The 21,889-nt window shown below is 42.3% G+C and overlaps 1 protein-coding gene and 1 long non-coding RNA gene across 3 annotated transcripts in view; one reads left to right on the plus strand and one right to left on the minus strand.

The window, feature by feature from the left end:
* The window catches only part of LOC119255794 (uncharacterized), a 28,587-nt gene extending 25,903 nt beyond the window's left edge, over nucleotides 1-2,684 (minus strand). For both annotated transcript variants that reach the window (XR_005127535.2, XR_008553538.1), the window contains exon 1: nucleotides 2,410-2,684. This is a non-coding gene — a long non-coding RNA (uncharacterized LOC119255794). The remainder of the gene's footprint in view (nucleotides 1-2,409) is intronic.
* THSD7B (thrombospondin type 1 domain containing 7B) overlaps nucleotides 1-21,889 on the plus strand; it is a 1,502,545-nt gene that overhangs the window by 84,226 nt on the left and 1,396,430 nt on the right. The gene's annotated exons all lie outside the window — the stretch shown is intronic.

Raw genomic sequence — 21,889 nt, forward strand, 5'->3', positions numbered from 1 at the left:
ACTCTAGAACTTCATGGTAATGAATTCTGAGCATGCTTATCTCTAGAATTTTTTATAGGTGTGTTTAGGGCTGGAGATCTGTTCAAGCAGGGGTTATTGGGAGACTTGACTTGAAGCTGTGTTTGTGTGCAAGATCTCTGTTGTCACTTAGATTGTACAGTCAGTTTGTAATGACTTGGAGAACCGTAGAAACTAAAGCCCTTAAACCTCCTTCTTGACATTGCTACTGATCTTGTTCTGAGTCTGTGTTTCCTGAAGGGGGTACCAGTGGCATTTGGGAAAGAACCATTTTTCTTTATGTGGGACTCTCTCACACTGCAGAACTTTCAGCAATCCTATCCTGGCCCTGCCCATTAAACATCAGGGAAAACCAAATAAATCATTTCCATATTTCCAAATGCACTCATTGAGAAACAGGTCAATTCTAATCTTCTGGCAGATACTTTTTCTTTCGAGGAGCATTTGGGTGGAATTGAATAAATAGATGCATTACCAAGGCAGAGTCATGGACAGTGCTATCTGTAACAGTGACTCTCCCCTCCCCATACCATTTGCATGCACAGTACATGCCCACCAGCAACAGATCTTATTTAAAGAAATTATTTTAAAATTAGTTAGAGATTTAGTTTGAAAAACCCTTCCTTAGGGTCAGCACCCATAGGGGCCATACCTACTCCCAACCTCTGATTGAGTGCCCCTGCTCAGTCACAAGTGCTCTGGACTTGGAAGCCATTTTATCATGAAATAGCTGTTAAATGCATGTCATTTAACTTCTTAATGTCTCAAGTACCTCCTATATAAGGTGAGGATAATAATCTTTGTTTTACTTACTTGAGAGTGTTATGAGGACAAAACTATAAATATAAGAGTGCTTTAAGGAGTTAAAAACATAATAGATAAAATGGTGTGACCCCTATGGAAGATTGGATGGTGATTTCTCAAAAATATTAAAAATAGAATTATATGATTCAGCAATCTGGGTATTTACCCAAAATAATTACAAGTGGGATCTTGAAGAGATATTTGTACAACCATGTTCATATTTTTTTAAGATTTATTTATTTATGCATACAAGAACTGGGGTGTAAGCAAGAGGTGTGGGGGTGTGAGGATTCACCGGAGAGAGTAGGGAGCAGATTAGGGAGATATACTGAAATACATTACTGAGGGAAGCAGCGACTGAGACAGGAGAGTTCTGCTATGCCATGTAGGTTAGCTCCCTGCCTGGCCTGGGATCGAACTCGTGCTGTAGTGGCTGGAAGTAGCTTGATAGCACACTCTTTAACCCCTGTGCCACCAGAGAGGCCCCCAACCATGTTCATATTAACGCTGTTCATAATAGCTAAGAGTTAGAGAAGTATCCCAAATGTCCATTAACAGATGAGTGGATAAACAAAATGTGATATATACACACAATGGAATACTACTCAGGCTTAAAAAGGAAAGCAATTATGTCACATGTTACAATCTGATGGACCTTGAGGACATTATGCTAATGAAACAAACCACTTTAAAAAAGAAAAAAAGTGTGTGACTCCACTTACTTAAGGAATCTAAATAATCAAATTTATAGAAACAGAAAATAGGGCCTCCCTGGTGGCACAGCGGTTGAGCACTGGGTTGCGAAGCTGCCCGCAGCCTCTGCAGCAGCCTCCAGGCGAGGGTCCCACATGATGCGCAGACCTCTCCTGCTGCCCGCTGCTCCCCTCAGCAGTGTTCTTCGGTCCTTCTGCCTGCTCTGCTCCCCTCTCTGGCTCTGGTGAATTCTCTCACCCTCCTGCACTTCTGACTGTACCCAGTGCTTGTGTAAATAAATAAATAAATCTTTAAAAAAAAAAAGAAACAAAATAGAATGCTGTTTATCAGGGGCTGGGTGGACAGGAAAAAGGGAATTATAATTCAATAGGTGGAGCTTCTGATTGGTTAGATGAAAAAGTTCTGGGAGATCTGTTATACAATGTAAATATACTTAGCACTATTGAACTGTACACGTCAAAATGGCTATGATGGTAAATTTGTTACTTTTTTTTTGCCATAATTTTAAAAAAGCTTGATAGAAATTGAAGGTATTGGTATCAGTCATAACCTGGAACAGCAGGAGCACTTATTTATTTCCCAAGTTATATAAGTTATGTTAGCAGGTCCACTGCCCTGGATTCTTCCAGAAGACTTTTATAGAGACACATGTCAGGAATAAATCAGGCACAGTATTAATTTAGGAAAGTAATCTTAAAGTGGGAAATATACTAGAATCCTGAAGAAAATCTTTTTTCAAAAAACACAGGTCAGGATTCCTGGCTCCAAATAACAGAAGCCGTTCTAGTTAGCTGTATCAGTTAGGATCCTCCAGAGAAACCCAACCAATAGGATGAGTATATATGTAGAAGGTGATTTAAGGAATTGGTTTACCAGAATATGAGACTGGGAGTTCAAAGTCTGCAGGTGGACCAAGTCAGAAAGCAGTCTGCTGACAGAATTCCTTCTTGTTGGGGTGGGTGTCAATCTTTATTCTATTCAGGTCTTCAACTGATATCTGGGTGCCACTGCACAGTCAAGTTGACATATAAAATTAATCATCATGTTAGCTTAAATAGAAAAGGAATTTACCAGTGTCCTATCAGAGATTTCCCCTAATTGTTGGGAAGGCTAAGAAGCAGACTGGAAAATAGGCAGGAACTGACATAACCTAGAGAATCTGCACCCTCCTTGCATGCCTAACTCTATGACTACCTCTGTTCTGTCACTGCTCCTGGACACTGGACACCTAGCCTGATGCACTGCCTCTGGCACTGATGTCTCTAAACTGTAAACCTATTCTCTGTTGCTTTTTTCAGATCGAAAGTCCAAGGTAGGACAACCTGATAAACTGAGTCTTGTATGTGTGCCATGTCTACCAGGGGACAAAATAATAAGCACCTGGCATTTTCAGCCTTATGATGGGAGGCAGGCCCTGCTTCTAAGTTAGACACACAATGGGGAATTTCCCAAGCAGTCATCTGTGACTACTCTTTTAGCAATCAAAACAATGAGGGGCCTGTTCATATTTTGCACAGAACTCTTTAATCTGACATTACCCTACTTCATGACCTTTCTCTAAAATTTAAAGTACAAATGATCTGTCCCTATGTCTTCTGTTGGTTCCTGTTCCTCTTGTCTCCTGTGGTTGTCATTAATGCTGTTCACCTATAATTTCCTATCCCTGTGGATTCATGATTGGATTAACCTTCTCAGCCCCTTGAGGTTGAGTGTGAACATGTGCTTTATTTTGGCCAATAAAAAGTGAATGGATGGCCCTTCCAAAAGTGAGTGGTGACTATAGTTAATAATAATGTATTGCATATTTGAAAATTTCTAAGAAAATCTTAAAAGGAAAAAAAAGTACATGTACGCAGCTTCTATATAGAAGCTTTATGAATCTGTGCCTAATTTGCTATACTTCTCCCTGCCTGACATCTTACTTCTCCATGACATGGTTGGTGATCATAAAAGTACATGCCTAGGCAGAGCCACTGAGCCTGGTTCTCCGAGGGATTGTGGTAAGTGAACTATCAGCCAACTACTTGGACATGAATCAAGAGAAGAAATAAATCTTATTGCCATAAAGATTTTAGGTTGTTAGTTACTGGGGCATGACTGAGTCTATCTTATCAGCCTGATCTAGCTGATAGATTCCCTCCTGCCACCCTCAGTAGAGTTTTCTCAAAATCTTGGTTCTCCTTTTTTATCCCTCAAAAAGCATATCCTGTTGTAGCTTCAGCTTCTACCTCCATATACTAAGTTCAGTTGTATGTCCTCCCTCAGATCCTCACTTCCAATTTTCACTTGGATACCACTACATTTTTAAAATGTGTAGAACTGAACTCCTCCCAGAAGAATGCACCTTCTCTAACTCTCCTATATCACTCTCAACTTTCTAGCCACTGAATTCTAAATATGAAGAACCTCTTTAACTCATTCTCTGCCTTCACCCACATGTCTTATTAGTCACCAAGTCTTCTTTTATCTTCATTTGTGAAATCTAGAGTTCATCTGTAGTGCTAACATCTGCCATTTCCCAGAGTACCTTGCAGCTAGGGCAAGGCATGTGAGCAAGTCCACTGTATTCTTTTGCTAGTTCTGCCATAACAAAGTACCACAGAATAGGTCTCTTAAACAATAGAAATTTTACAATTCTGGAGGATTGAAGCCCAAAATCAAGCTGTTGGCAGTTTTGGTTTCTTGTGGGTCTTCTCTCTTTGGTTTGCAGATAACTGTGTTCTCATTGTGTCTGCACATGGTCTTTTCCCTGTGTATATTTATCCTTAGTGTCTCTCCCTCTTCTTATAAGGACACCAATCATATTATGTTGAGACACTGCCATTATAACCCTTGCTAATGTACCTTTAGAGGCTTTATAACTAAATACAGTCACTTTGGTGGGGTTAGACATTAACATAGAAATTTGCTTCATATTTCAACCAAGTCTGGAATATTCAGTTCATAACAGTTTCCCAGTCAACCGTGTTGACTCAGGAGTTAGTAAGAAAGGATGCCATGACAGCAATTGTGACAGAAGCCAAGGTCAAATGAGCTCCTGGTAAGGAATTCACAGGGGGATGGCAGCAGTAGAAATTGGTCTAAATTTGAGTGTCAGGCTCATAAGTTTCTCAGAAATGGCACAAAAATGGCAATACAAACTGAAATATCTGGTGCTGCTTGGTGGTAGCAGCTGTGACCAACTCATCACACCAGTTCTTCAAAGAGATGACATCATTTCTCAAAGTTTAACTTCAAGGGTGACTCTCCAATCTTCTTGACAATCCAGCTTTGCCTTGTATTTATGGTACATGAGTAAAACAATGTGGTTCTTGCAGGCTATTTGGAATAAATAGTTATTTGATACAACTTCCATGTCATGACTATGTCTATACAGTGTTTTGATCAAATATTTTTATATCTATTGAAATAGCAGTGATTTGGAAATTTTCAAGGACAAGAAAAAATATTGTACTTAGAACATCTGCATATTAATGGCATCAGCATAGAAATGACTTGGCAGAGCCTGGGTCTCCATTATCCTTTTAATAAACTCCCTTTGTACCTAATCATTTATATTTGTCTTCCACTACTTGAAGTTTAAAATCCTGATTATGATTATGACAATAGGCTCCTAACCTGGTGCCTATACTCTATCTTAAAAACCACAGTCAAACAAATATTCCTAAAACATTGCTTTGACCCTGTCTATCTTTGATCTACAAGTTCTTAAGGAAACTTGGATATTATTATTTTAATTTTCTGTCCTGCATGTTGCAAGTGTAGGAACATGAATTCAAGCTAGGATTAGCAAAAACAATCATTTATTGGCTGACAATGCCATGAAGTTCAAAGTGGTAGATAAAAGGTCAGGCATTCAGAAATAGTTGCATTTAGGGCCTCCCCGGTGGCGCAGCGGTTGAGTGCTGGGTTGCGAGGCTGCCTGCAGCCTCTGCAGTGCCAGTTCGATCCCCGGCTGCTCCCCGGCCACCAGAGGAGGGTCCCACATGGTGCGCAGACCTCTCCTGCCGTGCCCACTGCTCCCCTCAGCAGTGTACTTCGGTCCTTCTGCCTGCTCTGCTCCCCGCTCTGGCTCTGGTGAATTCTCTCACCCTCCCGCGCTTCTGACTGTACCCAGTGCTTGTAAAAATAAATAAATAAATAAATAAATCTTTAAAAAAAAGTTGCATTTAGAGGCTCAAAATATATCATTAAGATTGTATCTTTCTTCATTCCTAACTTCTTTCATGTGTCAGCAAAGATAACCCTCATTACTTGACTTTTGAAAGAAAAAGATGTAAAGTTTCTACTTCTCCTTCCTCCTTCACCTCCTCCTCTTGGCCCCCCCCTCGATTTTTAAGGGGCCAATTGATGTCCAGAGGGTTAGACTCTAACCTAACAGCCTGAGCTGTTTACCAGCCGCTAAGATGGGTGAGAGGTATCCACAACCCCTCTAGGTCAGGGATGTCAATTCTCCAAAAGAAAAAAAATTGCAACAGAATAATTTTAAAATAGATCAGCTTTTGAGGTGATGTATTCTCTGTCCCTCCAACTCACACTTACTGATTTCCTGTTCTGTCAGTGGGAAGTCATCTCTGGTATTTTGGACCCTAGGATGACCCAGCATTTCCTAGGAAGAAATTACCTGTGTTTGAGAGAAACAAGATTTCTCTGAAAGTGAGGGAAAATTGTCCACAAGGCCAGAGCGCTGTCTTTCTGCTTTTCCACAAGACTTCACTGCTTCTGAAACTAGCCTAATTCACTTTTCACTAGTGCTGGCAACATCATCAACCCCTTTTTCCCCTCACAGCCCTACAGGAGGCCCTATGTGGTCTATTGACAGCCCACTCTCAGCACCCAGGGAGAATTGGACCCATTGTTTCATGGGGTTTCCTTTAGGCTAATCTGAGGAGTGTGAAAGAACCCTTTTAAAGGGGTCTGATGAATAAGAACAAAATAAAGATCAAACTCAGGCACAATCAAAAGCTGTTTGTTAACAGGCAAGATGTTCTTCAAAGCCTTTATCAGGAGCCAGGGGAGACTTATCTTGCAGCACTATGTGGAGAAAGTAGGCGGGTCTGGGGTATGTATTTGAAGTTCTAAACAGATGACTGCTGACCTGGCAGCTGGGCTCAGAATTATCAGTACTTCTCTTGGAGTAAGTGGGCAGCGCTGGTAGATAAGGGTCTGGGAAAAATAACAAGTCATGTAGTAGGTAATGTTTATTGGAAATGTCCTCCAAACCCTTCTGTCTTAGCACACACTTCTAGGAAAGAGTCACATGCTATAAATTAGAGAAGCTTTTTCCTAATCCTAGCTCTTGTTTAGGAAATGAGCTATCCTGATGTCACATAAGTCTACTTTTCAGATGATAAACATACAGAGACATTGGTTTCCTTAACCAGCACTGATGTGGAACATGATGGTACTTTCAGGTCTGGCTCTCTAATGCCTGCTACTAATGGTAATAAGTGACATTTTTTGAATCGCTTCCAGAAAATACCAGGCAGATACTGTATCCAAATGATCTCGTTTGAGCCACATCATACCTCAGACTCTTATTTTCCTCATTTTCTAGATATATAAACTGAGGCCTTGAAAATTCTCCATTTTTGTACTTCACTTAAGGTTTTACAGCTAATACATTACAGAGTTGGAATCTGAACTTGTGTGGTTGGTTATATCCAAACACTATGCTTTTAATCATTTATCACACTGCCATTTCAATGGTCACAGTCTACTCTTCAAACACTTTCTTCTGTAAACTTCTGGAAAATGACACTGTCTTGGTTCTCCTCCTGCCTTGCTTGGACACATGGTAATCTCCGTGATTCTCTTCTCCCCAGCAAGCTCTCTCTTTCCAGGGTTGATGGGCCTGGGTCCTCAGACCCCTATCTTAAGAGTATCTACTTAATAGCCAGGTGATCCTCCACAGGTGATCTTAATAGCCAGGAAGCAGAAAGCACAGCACATGGCATTGAGGCTAAAATTTCTAAATGCTTTCCATTGTAACCAGAATAAAATCTAAGGTTATTGCTGTCGCCTTCAAGGGCCTATATCAGATAACTACTGTTGCCAGGCCATTTATTCCTGACTTGCAGCCAGAGGATTACATAGATTCTTCCAGGTCTTTTGATGTCTGTTCCTTGTCATCATTTGGGTTTTAACTCCAGTATCATCTCAGAAAAGTCATACTTGACCGCTTCAGATACAGGATCTCCCCATCGCACACTGATATTTCTTGTCCTATTTTATTTGATTTATGGCATTTATTAGTAACTGAACTTCCCTCATTTATTTGTATTTCACGGTCTGCTTTCTGACACTGGGAGCAGAGACTATTTCTTTTACTTTCCACTCAGTACCTACCATGATTTTTGGTATTTAATTAAGGCTATGTGACTTAAGATATTTGCTGCCCAACAACATGGCCAGGAATTACAGTGGAGATATTAGGATTAGAGTGGACTTCTTTGAAAGTCAGTCAGAGATAGAAGAACTAATTACAGTTAGTGAGATGTACGGCTAGGGGTGTTGAATGAGATTTTTGCCCCTGCCCAGCTGGGCATTATCCATGTTTTAAACTGATTTCCTTTGAATTTTGTACTTACCTATACCTTAAGAATTTCCCTTAAACTTTTTGTCTTCTCTCAAAAATTTTATCCTAGCATCAGTATGATTTTTGACAAACTGTTCATAGGTCTTGGTTTCCCTATCCACAAAATTTGGGTTTTGGCAGATAATTCCTAGACTTTCTTTCAGCATTGTATTTCTACTTGTTTGATGTCACTAAAGAACCTCAGACTATACTTGTTCTGAAAAGCAATTTACTAATAATATATAAGGGCCTCCCCAGTGGTGCAAGGGGTTGAGACTCAGCACTATGCAGCTATTGGTAGTCACTGCAACATGAATTCAGTCCCTGGCTAGGGAGGTGACCCACATGGTGCAGCAGACCCCTCCTGACTTGCCTGCTGTTCCCCTCAGCAGTGAACTTCAGTAGATCCACCTGTTTCACTCTGGTGAATCTCTCACCTCCCACCACTCTGGCGTGTACCCCAGTCCTTGAATGCATAAGTAAATAAATCTTTAAAAATAATAATAATTTATAAAAGGCTTTGAAATAATTTCATTTCTAGTTTTGTCCCAAAGAAGTAGGAAATTGAACAGAATTATTTGCAACCCTGTTCATATTAGATTATTATTTATAATAAAAAAGTTAGAAATAACTATAAGAAAGAACAAAGTAAGATAGCTCTGTGTTTGAATGTTTTAATATTGTAATATATTTGAATAAAAATTCCAAAAGTCAGGGCCTCCCCTGGTGGCGCAGTGGTTGAGCGCTGGGCTGCGAAGCTGCCTGTAGCCTCTGCAGTGCTGGTTTGATCCCCGGCCACCGGGCGAGGGTCCCACATGGCGTGACAAACCTCTCCTGCCACGCCTGCTGCTCCCCTCAGCAGTGTACTTCGTCGGTCTTCCTGCTCTGGCTCTGGTGAATTCTCTCACCCTCCCGCACCTCTGACTGTACCCAGTGCTTGTATAAATAAATAAATAAATCTTTTAAAAAAAAAAGATTTTAAAAAATTTCCAAAAGTCATTGAAAATAAATATTGAATATTTACCCAAATGTATGATCATGAGGGAAAAGTTTGACAACATAGTGCCAAATTGCTTATAGTTTCAATCTATAAAATATTCATGTGAAGAAAAGCTGGAGGATATCAAAATGTAACTTATAATTGTCTCTGGGTCATTAGTCTATGTTTGAGATATTTATCATTTTTTCCAAATAATTTATAAAGAATATGTAATTATTTTTGCAGCCAGTGAACTGCACTTTTTGGCAGGAATGGATTCCAGGGCTTTGAGGTTGGAGTCAGCAATCTTGGGTTTAGTAGTTTAGCTCAACAAATATTTATTGAATGCCTTTTTTGAGATAGGTGCTTGTCACGAGCTGGGGCTAAAAAACAGGTAAGACAGAGTCTGGCCCTACAGGCTGATTGAAAACTGAACGTAGGCCATGGAGGTAGTTGCTGGGTGCTGTGGTAGCACAGTGGACAGGGAGAGGGCTCTGGGGAGAGAGGGGCTAGTGGAATAGAGCTTCAGAAATTGTCCTGAAGGCACTGGGCCCCAGTTTTGTTCCTGTTTACTTGTTTATGACCTTGGACTAGTCATTTAACCTTTCAGTCTCTCAGTTCCTCATCTGTAAAATGGAAATAATACCTCTCTACAAAACCAGGTTGTGATTTTTGTAGATACCGCCAGTAGATAGAAATGCTTTTGGCACCCAAGAAGCGTTATCCGGGACTTTTGGACTTAACCTAAATACATGAGGAAGTAGAAGCCTTGATTTAATGATTTACAGTTCAGCAACAAGGCCTGGGGCCAGTAGGATGACAATTCCCTTGTGTCTTCAGTGAGTTTGCCACTTCTCCCTCTGAGCCTAGCAGCTATTTTGCAGTGTTGTTGCTCAAAGGAAGTGCAAAAAAAACTGATACAGGGATAAAATGGCACTCTGCAGGAGATTCTCAGCTTCTACATTGTAGTGTTTTCTCCCACCCCTTACTGGCTTTAGCTCTAGGGGTAACCTTCTGAAATCATCAGGTTTTATGGTCCAGAGGAAATTGTGCTGCAATTGAGGATCCAAGTCCCTATTATTTTGAAATTAACAAGCCTGGGCACTGTCTGGAATTAGACTGGGGAACATGTGGGGCTGGTAGTGTTGACGTTCAGTTTGCAGCTGTTTAAGCTGAATTCTTTTGTCAGTGGCATCTCTCATTGGTCACAGTCCCTGGGTTGTCACACACTTCCAAACAAAGGGGAAAGACTGAATGATCAGATCTTTGCATGGCCAGATGCCAGTTCCGCTTATTCTGAAAGGCAGTTCCACCAGCGAAGGGATTTGGCAGTTCCCGAAGAGTCAGGTGTTTTGCTTTCTCTTTTGGGATGATGCTGGCTCCTTCCTAGGAATCCTTGCAGGGAGCTGTTGGTTCATTCTCATTTCCTCCCTTTCATTTTCTTTTCTTTTTTTTTTTTTTTTTATAAATTTTTTTTAGAGGCATGTTTTATTTATTTATTTATTTACTTGTTCATTTGTTTTGTTTATACATGCACTGGGTACAGTCAGAAGCGCAGGAGGGTGAGAGAATTCACCAGAGCCAGAGCGGGGAGCAGAGCAGGCAGAAGGACCGAAGTACACTGCTGAGGGGAGCAGCGGGCGGCAGGAGAGGTCTGCGCGCCATGTGGGACCCTCCTCCAGTGGCCTGGGAGCAGCCGGGGATCGAACCGGCACCGCAGAGGTCGTGGGCAGCTTCGCAACCCAGCGCTCAACCGCTGCGCCACCAGGGAGGCCCCTCTTTTTTTTTTTTTTTTAAGGATTTATTTATTTATGCATACAAGACCTGGGGTGTAAGCCAGAAGTACTGGGGGTGAGAGGATTCACCAGAGACAGAGTGGGGAGCAGAACAGGCAGATCTACGGAAATACACTGTTGAGGGGAGCAGGGGGTGAGGCCATAGAGGTCCGCTGTGCCATGTGGGTTAGCTTCCTGGCTGGGTATGGAACTAGTGTTGCAGTGGCTGCCAATAGCTTGTTAGCATTGTCTTTAACTCCTGTGTCACTAGGGAGGCCCTCCCTTTCATTTTCAACAAATATTTTTTGGGAATCTACTAGGCATCGACATTGAGTTAGGCACTGTAGAGGAAAAAAATTGAAAATGTCACCAAAAGCTTTAGATACGTTTATGGAATCTTTGGAGAGCCATGGCTATTAAAGTGGGTTTTGGAGATGTTGGGGTCAGATTGTGCAATCCTTGGGTTAATTTTGGTAAAAGTTTCACCAGAGCTCCCCTTTCAGCAGCACCAGCAAGTTTCTCAGGCAATTTTCTCCATAAGACAGAGGTGGAGAAAGGCAGGTTTATTGTAAAAGGGAGGGAAGGGTAAAGAATGCTTGCACAGATACAAGCAGGCAGAAAGAGCTGCCCCCAAAAGAGACAGGTTTGCTAAAAGAGAGGTCTGCATAGTCATAGTGTTACAGAGCAGGGTGAGGGGCATCCCAGAACCCCAAAACCTGCCCACTCTAAATAGGTTCTGCCATCTGCTGCATCAAGACAAAACTACTCTACTGTGTAAGACCTTTAATGGAAAGGAACTGTCATACAATTAGTGTGCAACAAAGAAAAGGGGAAGAATAAGGTTTCTAAGTCAAGTAGCCAGTTACCCATACCCTCATGGGTTGGCCCAAAGCAGGACCACTGAGGCTCCAAAGCCTGCCACAGGTTTAAAGCACCTTTTGGTAGGTACCCATAGAAAAGGGTTAGAAACAGCCAGACAAGTCTGGAAGGAAAGAGAAAAATCAAAATCAAGATAAACGTAACCTCCCACAGGTCTCTCACCCAATCTATTTCAACCATCCCAGGACCAAAAAGCAAGTGTAGCTTTTTCATTTGTCTCTCTGCTCCGAGTGCCTCCTCCAGGTTCCCTTCTGTCTCTGCATTCTTCTTGCTTCCTTCTTCATTCTCTCCAGCTTCTTCTCCTCCTTGCTCAGCTCCACCCTTCCCTAGGTGGGGCAGGGAACCTGGAACCTCCACTTTCCTGGGGACCACCCTGTTAAAATAGACAGGCAGCCTTGGAAGGAGAGCTTCCTCTGCTGCTTTGCACAGGGAGAGAGTTGGCAGCCAGAAACACCTGCATAGGCACAGGTGGGCAGAAGCGCCGCTGCTCCTGCTCTACAAAAGGAAATGCTTGGTGAAAAATAGAGAATTATAAATCAGAGACATCTGCAGGGGAGGAGGAGGGAGAGGAATCAGAGGGAGGGAGGGAGGCGCACAGGGGACTGTGGTGATGGTGCACAGGTGCTTTGGTAAGGGAAATTCTATGGGGACTACACCTGAGGGGGTGGGGAAGCAAACATTTTTAAAAAGTGAACAATTATGTAAAAAATAAATAACAAAAAAAAAAAAAGGAAAAGGTTGGTCAAGGGAAACACCTGCAAAGGCACAGGTGGGCAGAAGGGCTGCTCCCCCTTGCCAAATCGCACTGATGTAGTTTTCGTCTCTTTGGGAGGGGCTCATTCCTTTGTGGAGATGTTAATTTTTGTTAATTTTTTTTTTTTTAAATGGAGGTATGATGATACAGGTTTTTTTTTTTTTTAAGATTTATTTATTTATTTATACAAGCACTGGGTACAGTCAGAAGCGCGGGAGGGTGAGAGAATTTACCAGAGCCAGAGCGGGGAGCAGAGCAGGCAGAAGGACCAAAGTACACTGCTGAGGGGAGCAGCGGGCGGCAGAGAGGTCTGTGCGCCATGTGGGACCCTCCTCTGGTGGCCGGGGAGCAGCCGGGGATCGAACCGGTGTCGCAGAGGCTGTGGGCAGCTTTGCATCCCAGCGCTCAACCGCTGCGCCACCAGGGAGGCCCAATTTTTGTTAATTTTGAATAACTGTATAGAATTTGAAAAGGACTAGAGATTCTCTAATGGCCCTCAATCTCCTCAATCTCCACCTCTGGTCTGTACCTCCTGACACTCTGTATAGCAGTCTGGTACTTGCTCTAGAAGTTAGTGCCTAAGGATTTTAAATTTCTGTAGCTGGCTTAATGACTATGGTAATCCTTCTACCCCCACCTCCAGCTCCTGGTATTGCATGAGCCAGGTTTCTGGTCTTGTGGTGCCTCCTTTCCAACTTTACCACTCTTAACCTCCATCAGCTATCAGGCCAGATGATCAAGCAGGATTTCACAGGTGTTTCTCTGCTGAGGTTTCATGGGAAAGGGTTTGTCTCAGCTGAGTTTGTAATAAAGGCAGAATCTGTGTATATGAGGAGAAAGTGGAGGGAATAACCCACACAGGGGCATGGAAGTAGGAACTTCAGAACATTTGTAATTGGAGAGTGAGGTGCCAGAGCAGAAATCAGGCTGTCTTGTTTTCTTCTGTCTCTCACTGGAGATGGATAAGATATCACTCAGTCTAAGAGTTCCATTTCTTAGCACAAAACTTTCCTCTCCCCAGTTCTGAAGGAGTAATCTCTATACTCTTGGGATCTTACAAAATGTTTGGCCTGCTAGTTGAAGAATTTTGGCTTGAAAAGATGACAATGGAAACATTACTGCCTGAAGTGCAATAAGGGTCTTTTGCCTAAGGTACAGAAAGCATTAACATCTCAAGAAGTAACAAACATGGTTTTTTTATGAGCCTACTCTCTCTGTGACACTCAATAAAACTATATTACAATTGTAGCCCAGACTTAAAGACACTTCATTGTACACTTCTACATGCCAACATGTAACTTGACAGAAACTCTGTTTTATTTATTCTTGCATCACTAATATGTGGTGCTCCATAGAGGTTTGTCGACTGACAACAGTAATGTGAACAGACATGTAAGGGCATGTATTTGAAAAATTGGGGAATAAGAAAGAATTGGTACAGTCCCATTTTCCAGGAAGGCAAATTGAGACAAAGCACATGAAGAGCTTTGCTTGGTCTTTCTGCCAGAATTTGACAAGTTTCTCTTCCGAATTTTGGCCTCATGGTGAGCTCTGCACAGCCTTGGCAGAAAGGGGCCTGTCGTGTCTACCACATGTCTGCTCCCCTGCAGTGCCAAAGGATGAGGCCATTCGGAGACAATCACCTTCTGTCTCTTGGCTTTGACATCTGGAAAGTGGACGACCAACAAGCCTTGGCCAGGTCTCCTGGCCCTTCAGCTTCCCGCATGTTTGTTGGAAGCCATTTTTTAGGAGAAAGCCAGGGTGGCGAAGGTCACCTTCTGGACAAATAATTCCGGTCCAGGGGCACCAGATGCAATAGGGAGTCTGAGGCAGTGAACAAATGAGCAAATGACTTTGTCTCAAAAGAAAATAAGATTTCAACAGAACTGTGACTGTCCTTACTCAATAGGATTGGCACTCTATAAAGAAGTGACCAAGGATGACTTGGTTAGAATCCAATTTTAGTAATTAGTTCTATTCACAATAAGGCGTGTTAATAGGTCCCATGTTGAGCCAGCAGAATCCCCTGACTCAGATGCCAAGTGCCAATTAATGAAATCTACATTCAGGTCCCACAGGTAAATAACCATCCTGCGTCCATTCTGTAGACAGGCATTTCCCCCAGCAGCACAGATGATAGACTGTAAGCTCCAAGAAGACAGGAGTCATGCTTGTTTTGTTTATCACTATATTTTCTGTTGTATGGCTTACCCCCAGAACCTGTATTAAGACACAAAACCCCCAATAATTCTTTCCCTCCCTCTGTCTTTGTCTTTGTGATATGACTTCACAGTTCTTGGGACTACCTTTGCTCATATAACATGGCAGAAGCTACATAGTGTCAGTCCTGGGCCTGGACTTCCAGTGTCTTTGCACACTTCTGATCTTCTTGGACCACGCAGCGACTCCATGTGAACCAGCTCAAGGTGGCCTGCAAGACAGTGAGAGACGCAAGGCCTGGTCATTCTTATTGTCCCAAGTGATAAACAGACAACCCCCAGAAGTACAGCTGCCTAAATGACCAGTAACTGACCACGGATGCATGAATGAGTCTAGTTGAGACTGAAATTGTCTAGCTGGGTCAAACTCAAAAGCTCACCAAAAGCAGTATGAAATAAGGAAATGGTAATTGTTTGAATCCTCTATGTTTGGTAGTTTGTTATGCTGAAAAAGCTCCCTGATTAAGTACCCAATGTATATGTGCTGAGAGATGCATGAATTATTGGTTATTTGGCACCCAATCTTAAATAACTAGCTCAGTAAACTCTCTTCTATATTATTTTATTTTCTTTCTAATACTACAAGTGAAAATTATCCTGTTCACCTATTGGTTATTTATTTACTATCTCCCTTCCTAGTCTATAAACTCAACAAGGCAGGAGATTTTGTCTATCTTACCTTTAAATGCTTATAGCCCCAAATAGTTCTTCATACATCATGGGCTCTCAGTAAATATTTATTGAATGAAAGAGTGAATGTATTTCATTAATACCACTTAGGCTAGATGAGCAAATATCACTTAGATTACATGAGGCTAGCTGAGCAAAAAATTGGGGAAGTATACAACATATTTTGGCTAAAGTATCCTTAGTTCTTGGGTTTTTCTTGATTCTCTTAGGGTATCTCTGGTTAAAATTAAACTAGCAAAGACATTTAAATGAAAAAAGCATACAAATTTATTTAAGTTTTACATGACTCAGGAGCCTTCATAAGGAAATAAAGAGGCAAAGAAATGGTTAAACTTCAGTGTTTTTATTATAGGTTTGATGAAAAAAATGGACGGTGATGTAGAAATGTGATGAAGACTTGTAAACTGAGGGGAACAGCAAGGTTGGTTTGTTAGGATTCTTTTTGACATCCCATTGTCTTCAGAGATAAGAAAGGTCCTTTCCTTTAGTTATAAGAGGGCACCTCTCATTTGAGGATTATAACCTGTTTCAGGGGAGAAGGGAATAGGATGGGACGGGAGGTCAGATGACTTTCCTACTTCTGTTGTTTTCTCCAACTTCTTCAGCTTAAAATATTCCATATGCCAACATGTGCTATTTTGAGGTAGTGTGTCCTGAAGCTCATAATTGGACATTTCAGACACTTTGAACATCATCACAGAGAACATCATTATGGTCATTCTTATATTAGGAGGAGGAAAGACTAGGTGAGGAGAGGCTTCTTTTTTGCTGCTTAGAATACCCCTACCCCTCCCAGGTAGCTGCTGACATGACTTTTCTTCAAACCCACCTCTGACCATGAGACACACATGTGATATATGACATAAAATATGTGACTGGCATAGTGCCCATATTCAGAAATATGCTTGGTCAGGTAAATCTCAATATGTCAGTTCCCTTGGAAATTTATGGTTTGCTAGAATCTTTCTTTTTTACTCCTTTCCAAGTGAACTATGACCATCACATTTCTCTTCCTTAATCTGTCTTTATGGCCATTATGTTGACTTTCAAATCAGCGCATTAGGACACTGACTTCAGGGGGTGAGTGAAAAGAAAGGAAACCAGAGGAAGGCCCACCTGCACCTCTTACTGTCATTGACATTAGCAAAAGGGATTTATTAAGCACTGCCTTGTGTCTGCTCTCCCCAGGACCTAAATTTATTGAGAAATATCAGACTTAATGTGTATTGAAGTGTTTCCGATTCATTTGCAGATGACCCTTAATGGCAATTCAAATGTTTGAAGACTATGTTCCACAAATTATTCTCATGCTTTTTAATCAATTACTGTCTGTCTTTATGGGCTTATAAACTGAGTGTGGTAGACTTACACTTGCTGAACAAATTTGTATGAAGATCTCATTCCAGAAAGTCAATGTAGGTGGCATTTTTAAACTAACTTTTCTGCTTCGGACACTACCAGCAGCCTCTGCTTTCCTTTTACCATACCAAAGCCCTGACCACTGCTTGGCCAGGACATCAGATCCTGGAAAGACCAAAGACAGGGATCAAAATGTGGATGACAGGAAGCACAGCAGGAGGACATTAACACTAATTAGAGTACTTTTTCCTGACCACAGATAATGATGGCTTTCTTTGTTCAGCATCCTGAGTAAATCCCCTCACTGCTGATTTCCATACTCTGGACCAATCTGAGCATCTGGATAGAACTGCTGTTATGACCAAATTAGCCATTCCAATTAGAGGGTAGGGAGTCGCCTTGGTGTTTCGATTCCCCAATCATCTGCGAAAACTGGATTTCATCGGGTTTATGAAGCCGTTCCTAGAAGGAAGAAGCATTAACTATGACATGACCTATTAAGCATGTGTAGAAATTATGAGCTCAGGAAGGGTAGGGAAACACTTAAGTATCTTGAATTGACATTTTTTTCCTCTCACTGTGCTGGCTGTGTGATTTAATTCCACTTTTATCTTTCTTTTAAATAAAAATGTATGGATGGCAGCTGAGGTCCTTCTTAGGGTTGTTATGGTCTGGGATTAAGATCCTTAAGTGTCTGAGCAACTCATTAGCATGTGCACTTCAGCTACTTGCTTGGAGTCAGTGGAGGAAGGGAAATGAGGAGAAGGAGAGTGATAGGGAGGGTGGCGGGAGAACAAAGGAAAAACAATAGCCATATTAAGATAGTAGTAATTATAATAATAATCATTATTAGTAAATTATTATCGAAATTATTTTGCTGTAGCAATTAAAGACCCTCCTTTAAAGGGTAAAGGTCACATCTACCCCTACGTAAAACAGAATAAGCATCTTGGCTAAAATTTAAATTGATCTTAATAGTAGGGAGTTAATATCTAATTTAAATCCTAAACCTTGAATGTTAAAAAATGTTAAGAAAAACAAACATACGGACCTCCCCAGTGGTGCAGCGGTTGAGCGCTGGGCTCTGAAGCTGCCCGCAGCCTCCGCAGCGCCCATTTGATCCCCCGCCCCCCGGTGAGGGTCCCACATGGCGCGCAGACCTCTCCTGCAGCGCCCGCTGCTCCCCTCAGCAGTGTACTTCGTCAGTCTGTCCTGTTCCTCGCTCTGGCTCTGGTGAATTCTCTCACCTTCCACGCTTCTGACTGTACCCAGAGCTTGTATAAATAAATAAAATCTTTAAAAAAAAAAAAAAAGAAAAGCATGCATACAAACAACACTGTACCACATAAAACTCCATTCCAACTAGTTGGAATCAAGCTTGTTGGGCAGGACTGAATGAATATGAAGGCCAATGTATGACCTTAAACCCTTAAAAGAGCAAAGGCTCCCATGCTAGACAGTCTCCTTTCCACCTCCACCAATGATAAGGTACTAAAGAGAATGAATCTCCGGATGCCCTTTCTTAAACAGACTCTCTGTCATGGCTGTCACCCACTTGAGGAAACCCACAGGGGATTATTCAAGTAGAGTGGTATAGTGGCAGAGCATGAGCAGTTTTTATAATGTAGACTTTTGACTAGACCTACCCCTGACTTTGGGGATTTGGGCAAAAGTGCAAATGGAGGCTGCAGGCCACCCTTTTCTTTCCACTCCACCCTACACCTCAAGGGTTTCTTATGTCTTGGAGTTGGGGATGTACCCTAACTGGTACATCCAACTTCCATTTCATAGCACCTGTTCCCCTCCTCCCAATACCAAACAGCTGTGCTTTGGCTGCCCTTGGGTCTAAGATTGTGCGCATTGGTGATATGTTGTGCCCTCAAAAGGGTACTCCAGAGAAGAAGGCCTCTGAGTAGAGGCCCTCGGAATTCTGCCAGTAGGCTCAGGGATGTTAGGGCAGGGACTATGGAGGTTCTGGTGCCAAGAGCATAATCTAGGTTACCTGAGGCCAAGTTCTTCTGGGCATTTCCTTGTGGTCCTAGGACTCTTCACCAGTGAGACCCTCTACAGTGCAGTGGGTCCTTGTAGCCCAGTTGTTATACTAGCCTTCTGTTTATTTTCTGTGAACAGCACACCTGGGTGAATATACACTTGTGCTACTCAGTTTAGAGCATTTATAGAGATTTCCTGAATAGAAAATTCCTTGACCTTTGCCCTCTTCCCAGTGTTTAATAAACTTTTTCTCATTTCTGAGCTGCACCTTCCCTGAAGTGGCTCTTCTAGGGTGCCATAAACAAATATTAAGAAGACTAAAAGCTGGTTCAGAATATCTCTGGTTTATAACAACCATCTAATTATAAGTCATCATATGGGTGATTGACTATTCTCAGTATGATTCATAGAGGACTATTTGAATTAGAGAAGAACCAGATACTGCCAAATGTTAAATGTATTTATTTACTACATTTGTACACTACATTTGGCACAACTTATGGTGTATGAGCAGAGGGATTGTAGTGAGGCAGTTAAAAGTCAGCTCATGCAGGTGAGCCTATTGCATTTATTAACTGAATCAGTCAAGATCTTTCTTTTATGTCTGTGCTTATGCTCAGTCTTTTTTTTTTAAAAGTTTTTTTTTTTTTAAAGATTTATTGATTGATTGATTGATACGTGCATACATACAAGCACTGGGTACAATCAGAAGCGCGGGAGGGTGAGAGAATTCACCAGAGCCAGAGCGGGGAGCAGAGCAGGCAGAAGGACCGAAGTACACTGCTGAGGGGAGCAGCGGGCGGCAGGAGAGGTCTGCGCGCCATGTGGGACCTTCCTCCGGTGGCCGGGGAGCAGCTGGGGATCGAACCGGCGCTGTAGAGGCTGCGGGCAGCTTCGCAACCCAGCGCTCAACCGCTGCGCCACCGGGGAGGCCCTATGCTCAGTCTTCCTTAGAAAACTGGCCCATAGCTGGACATCAGTAAAGGCCAGTGCAAGCACCATCTTGTATACCAGTGGAGTCCCTGAGGTCAAGACTGTATCTTCTTCATAATCGTAGAGCCTGACACCAGTGTTTACACTGGTACTTAATGGAAAATTGAAGTGAAGTGATGGTTGGTGAAAAGTGCAATTAGAAGGTCACTGAGGGCCACCCCTGGTGGTGCAGGCTGTTGAATGCCGTACTGTGAAGCTGTCCACAGGCTCTGCAGTGCCGGTTCATTCCCGGCTGGCCGGCGAGGGTCCCACATGGCGCTGCAGACCTCTCTTGTCATGCCCGCTGCTCCCCTCAGCAGTGTATTTCCTCAGTCTGCCTGTTCTGCTCCCTGCTCTGTCTCTAGTGAATCCTCTCACCCTCCCGCGCATTTGTCTGTACCCCAGTTCTTGTATAAAATAAAAAAAAAGAAGGGCACTGAGTTTCAGTGGTGCTCATTGATGAGGATGGTGATTGACCACTAACTTACATTTTGTTTTAAATACAGAGAAAACTTTTTCATGTTTCATGGACTTGAGATTATTCAAGTTAAATTAATGATTGAATCAGATAGCATCTTAACATCTAAAATGCTAAGACCCTAATCCCAATTATTGTACTCCAAAAGTATTTTATTTGTAGTAGCTTAGTCAATAAATAAAGAGAAGGTGCCTCCCCAGTAGCGCAAGGGGTTAAGTGTCAGCACTATGAAGCTATTGCCAGCCACTGCAGCATGAGTTCTATCCCCTGCCAGGAAGCTACTCACATGGTGCAGCAGACCTCTCCTGTCTTGCCCACTGCTCCCCTCAGCAGTGCATTTCAGTCAATCCATCTGTTCTGTTCCTCATTCTGTCTCTGGTGAATCCTCTCACCCCCTGCACTTCTGGCCTGTACCCCAGCTCTTGTATGCTTAAATAAATAAATCCTAAAAAAATAGATAAAGAGAAAAAGGACTACTCCCATTTCCAGAAGCTCCTGACAAACCCAATGCAAACAACCCAGATGTTCTACTAAAGTTCCTGACAATTCTGATTCCCAGAGTCCAGACATCCAACTGACCTGCCTCCAAACCTCAGCTTCCTGGAGAAATACCAGATATCTTGATAGGAATTCCAGATGTCATTGTTCTGCTCCTCTTCTTTTTCATTGCCTGCCATTGCAAATCCAATAAACAATGTTGCCAGGATGAGGGAGTACCACTGGAGTATGAGACCTGGCCATTTCTGTCCCATGTGGGACTTCTCTTAACAAGTATCCACTTCTTTGGAGCACTCTGTTGGTTTGGCCAGGACTGTCAGATCTATACTTTGGTTCAAGGTTCTCTTCCCAATCCTGCTCTCCCCATGATCATATTATTATTATTTTTTAATTAATTAATTTATTTATACAAGCAGGGTACAGTCAGAAGCGCAGGGAGGGTGAGAGAATTTACCAGAGCCAGAGCAGGGAGCAGAGCAGGCAGAAGGACCAAAATACACTGCTGAGGGGAGCAGCGGGCGGCAGGAGAGGTCTGCGCGCCATGTGGGACCCTCCTCTGGTGGCCGGGGAGCAGCCGGGGATCGAACCGGCATTGCAGAGGCTGCGGGCAGCTTTTGCAACCCAGCGCTCAACCGCTGCGCCACCAGGGAGGCCCCCCATGATCATATTCTTAAGGCTATTTCTTCCCAAACTTCTTTTTTGATCTTTCATGGGCTATATCCTCCAATAATCCTCTTGCACTTCTAACTGTATCTCAGTTTCTGCTTCCCAAAATGCAACCAACATGAGGGCTTCCAGTAGTAGCATGAAATGTTAAGATTTTATTGATTTTTATTTAAATCTTTCTTTCCTTGTTCACTCTCTTTGAAGATTTATAAAACGTCGCTTAATTTATAAGGCCTATTTCTGAAATGAAGAATAATTACAGAACAATGATTCCTTTGTGGAGAACATAAACAAATGGGACTACATAAAACTAAAAGCTTCTGCACAGCAAAAGAAACCATAACCAAAACCAAAAGATACACCACTTAATGGGAAAAAATATTTGCACAATATACATCTGACAAGGGCCTGATATCAAAGATTTATAAAGAACTCATACACTTCTACAAAAAGAAAATAAATAACCCAATTAAAAAATGGGCAGAAGAACTAAAGAGGCACTTTTCCAAAGAAGA

Source organism: Talpa occidentalis, unplaced genomic scaffold (assembly GCF_014898055.3).
Source record: "Talpa occidentalis isolate TD23 unplaced genomic scaffold, MPIMG_talOcc4v2.1 talOcc4.3, whole genome shotgun sequence".
Lineage (NCBI taxonomy): Eukaryota > Metazoa > Chordata > Mammalia > Eulipotyphla > Talpidae > Talpa > Talpa occidentalis.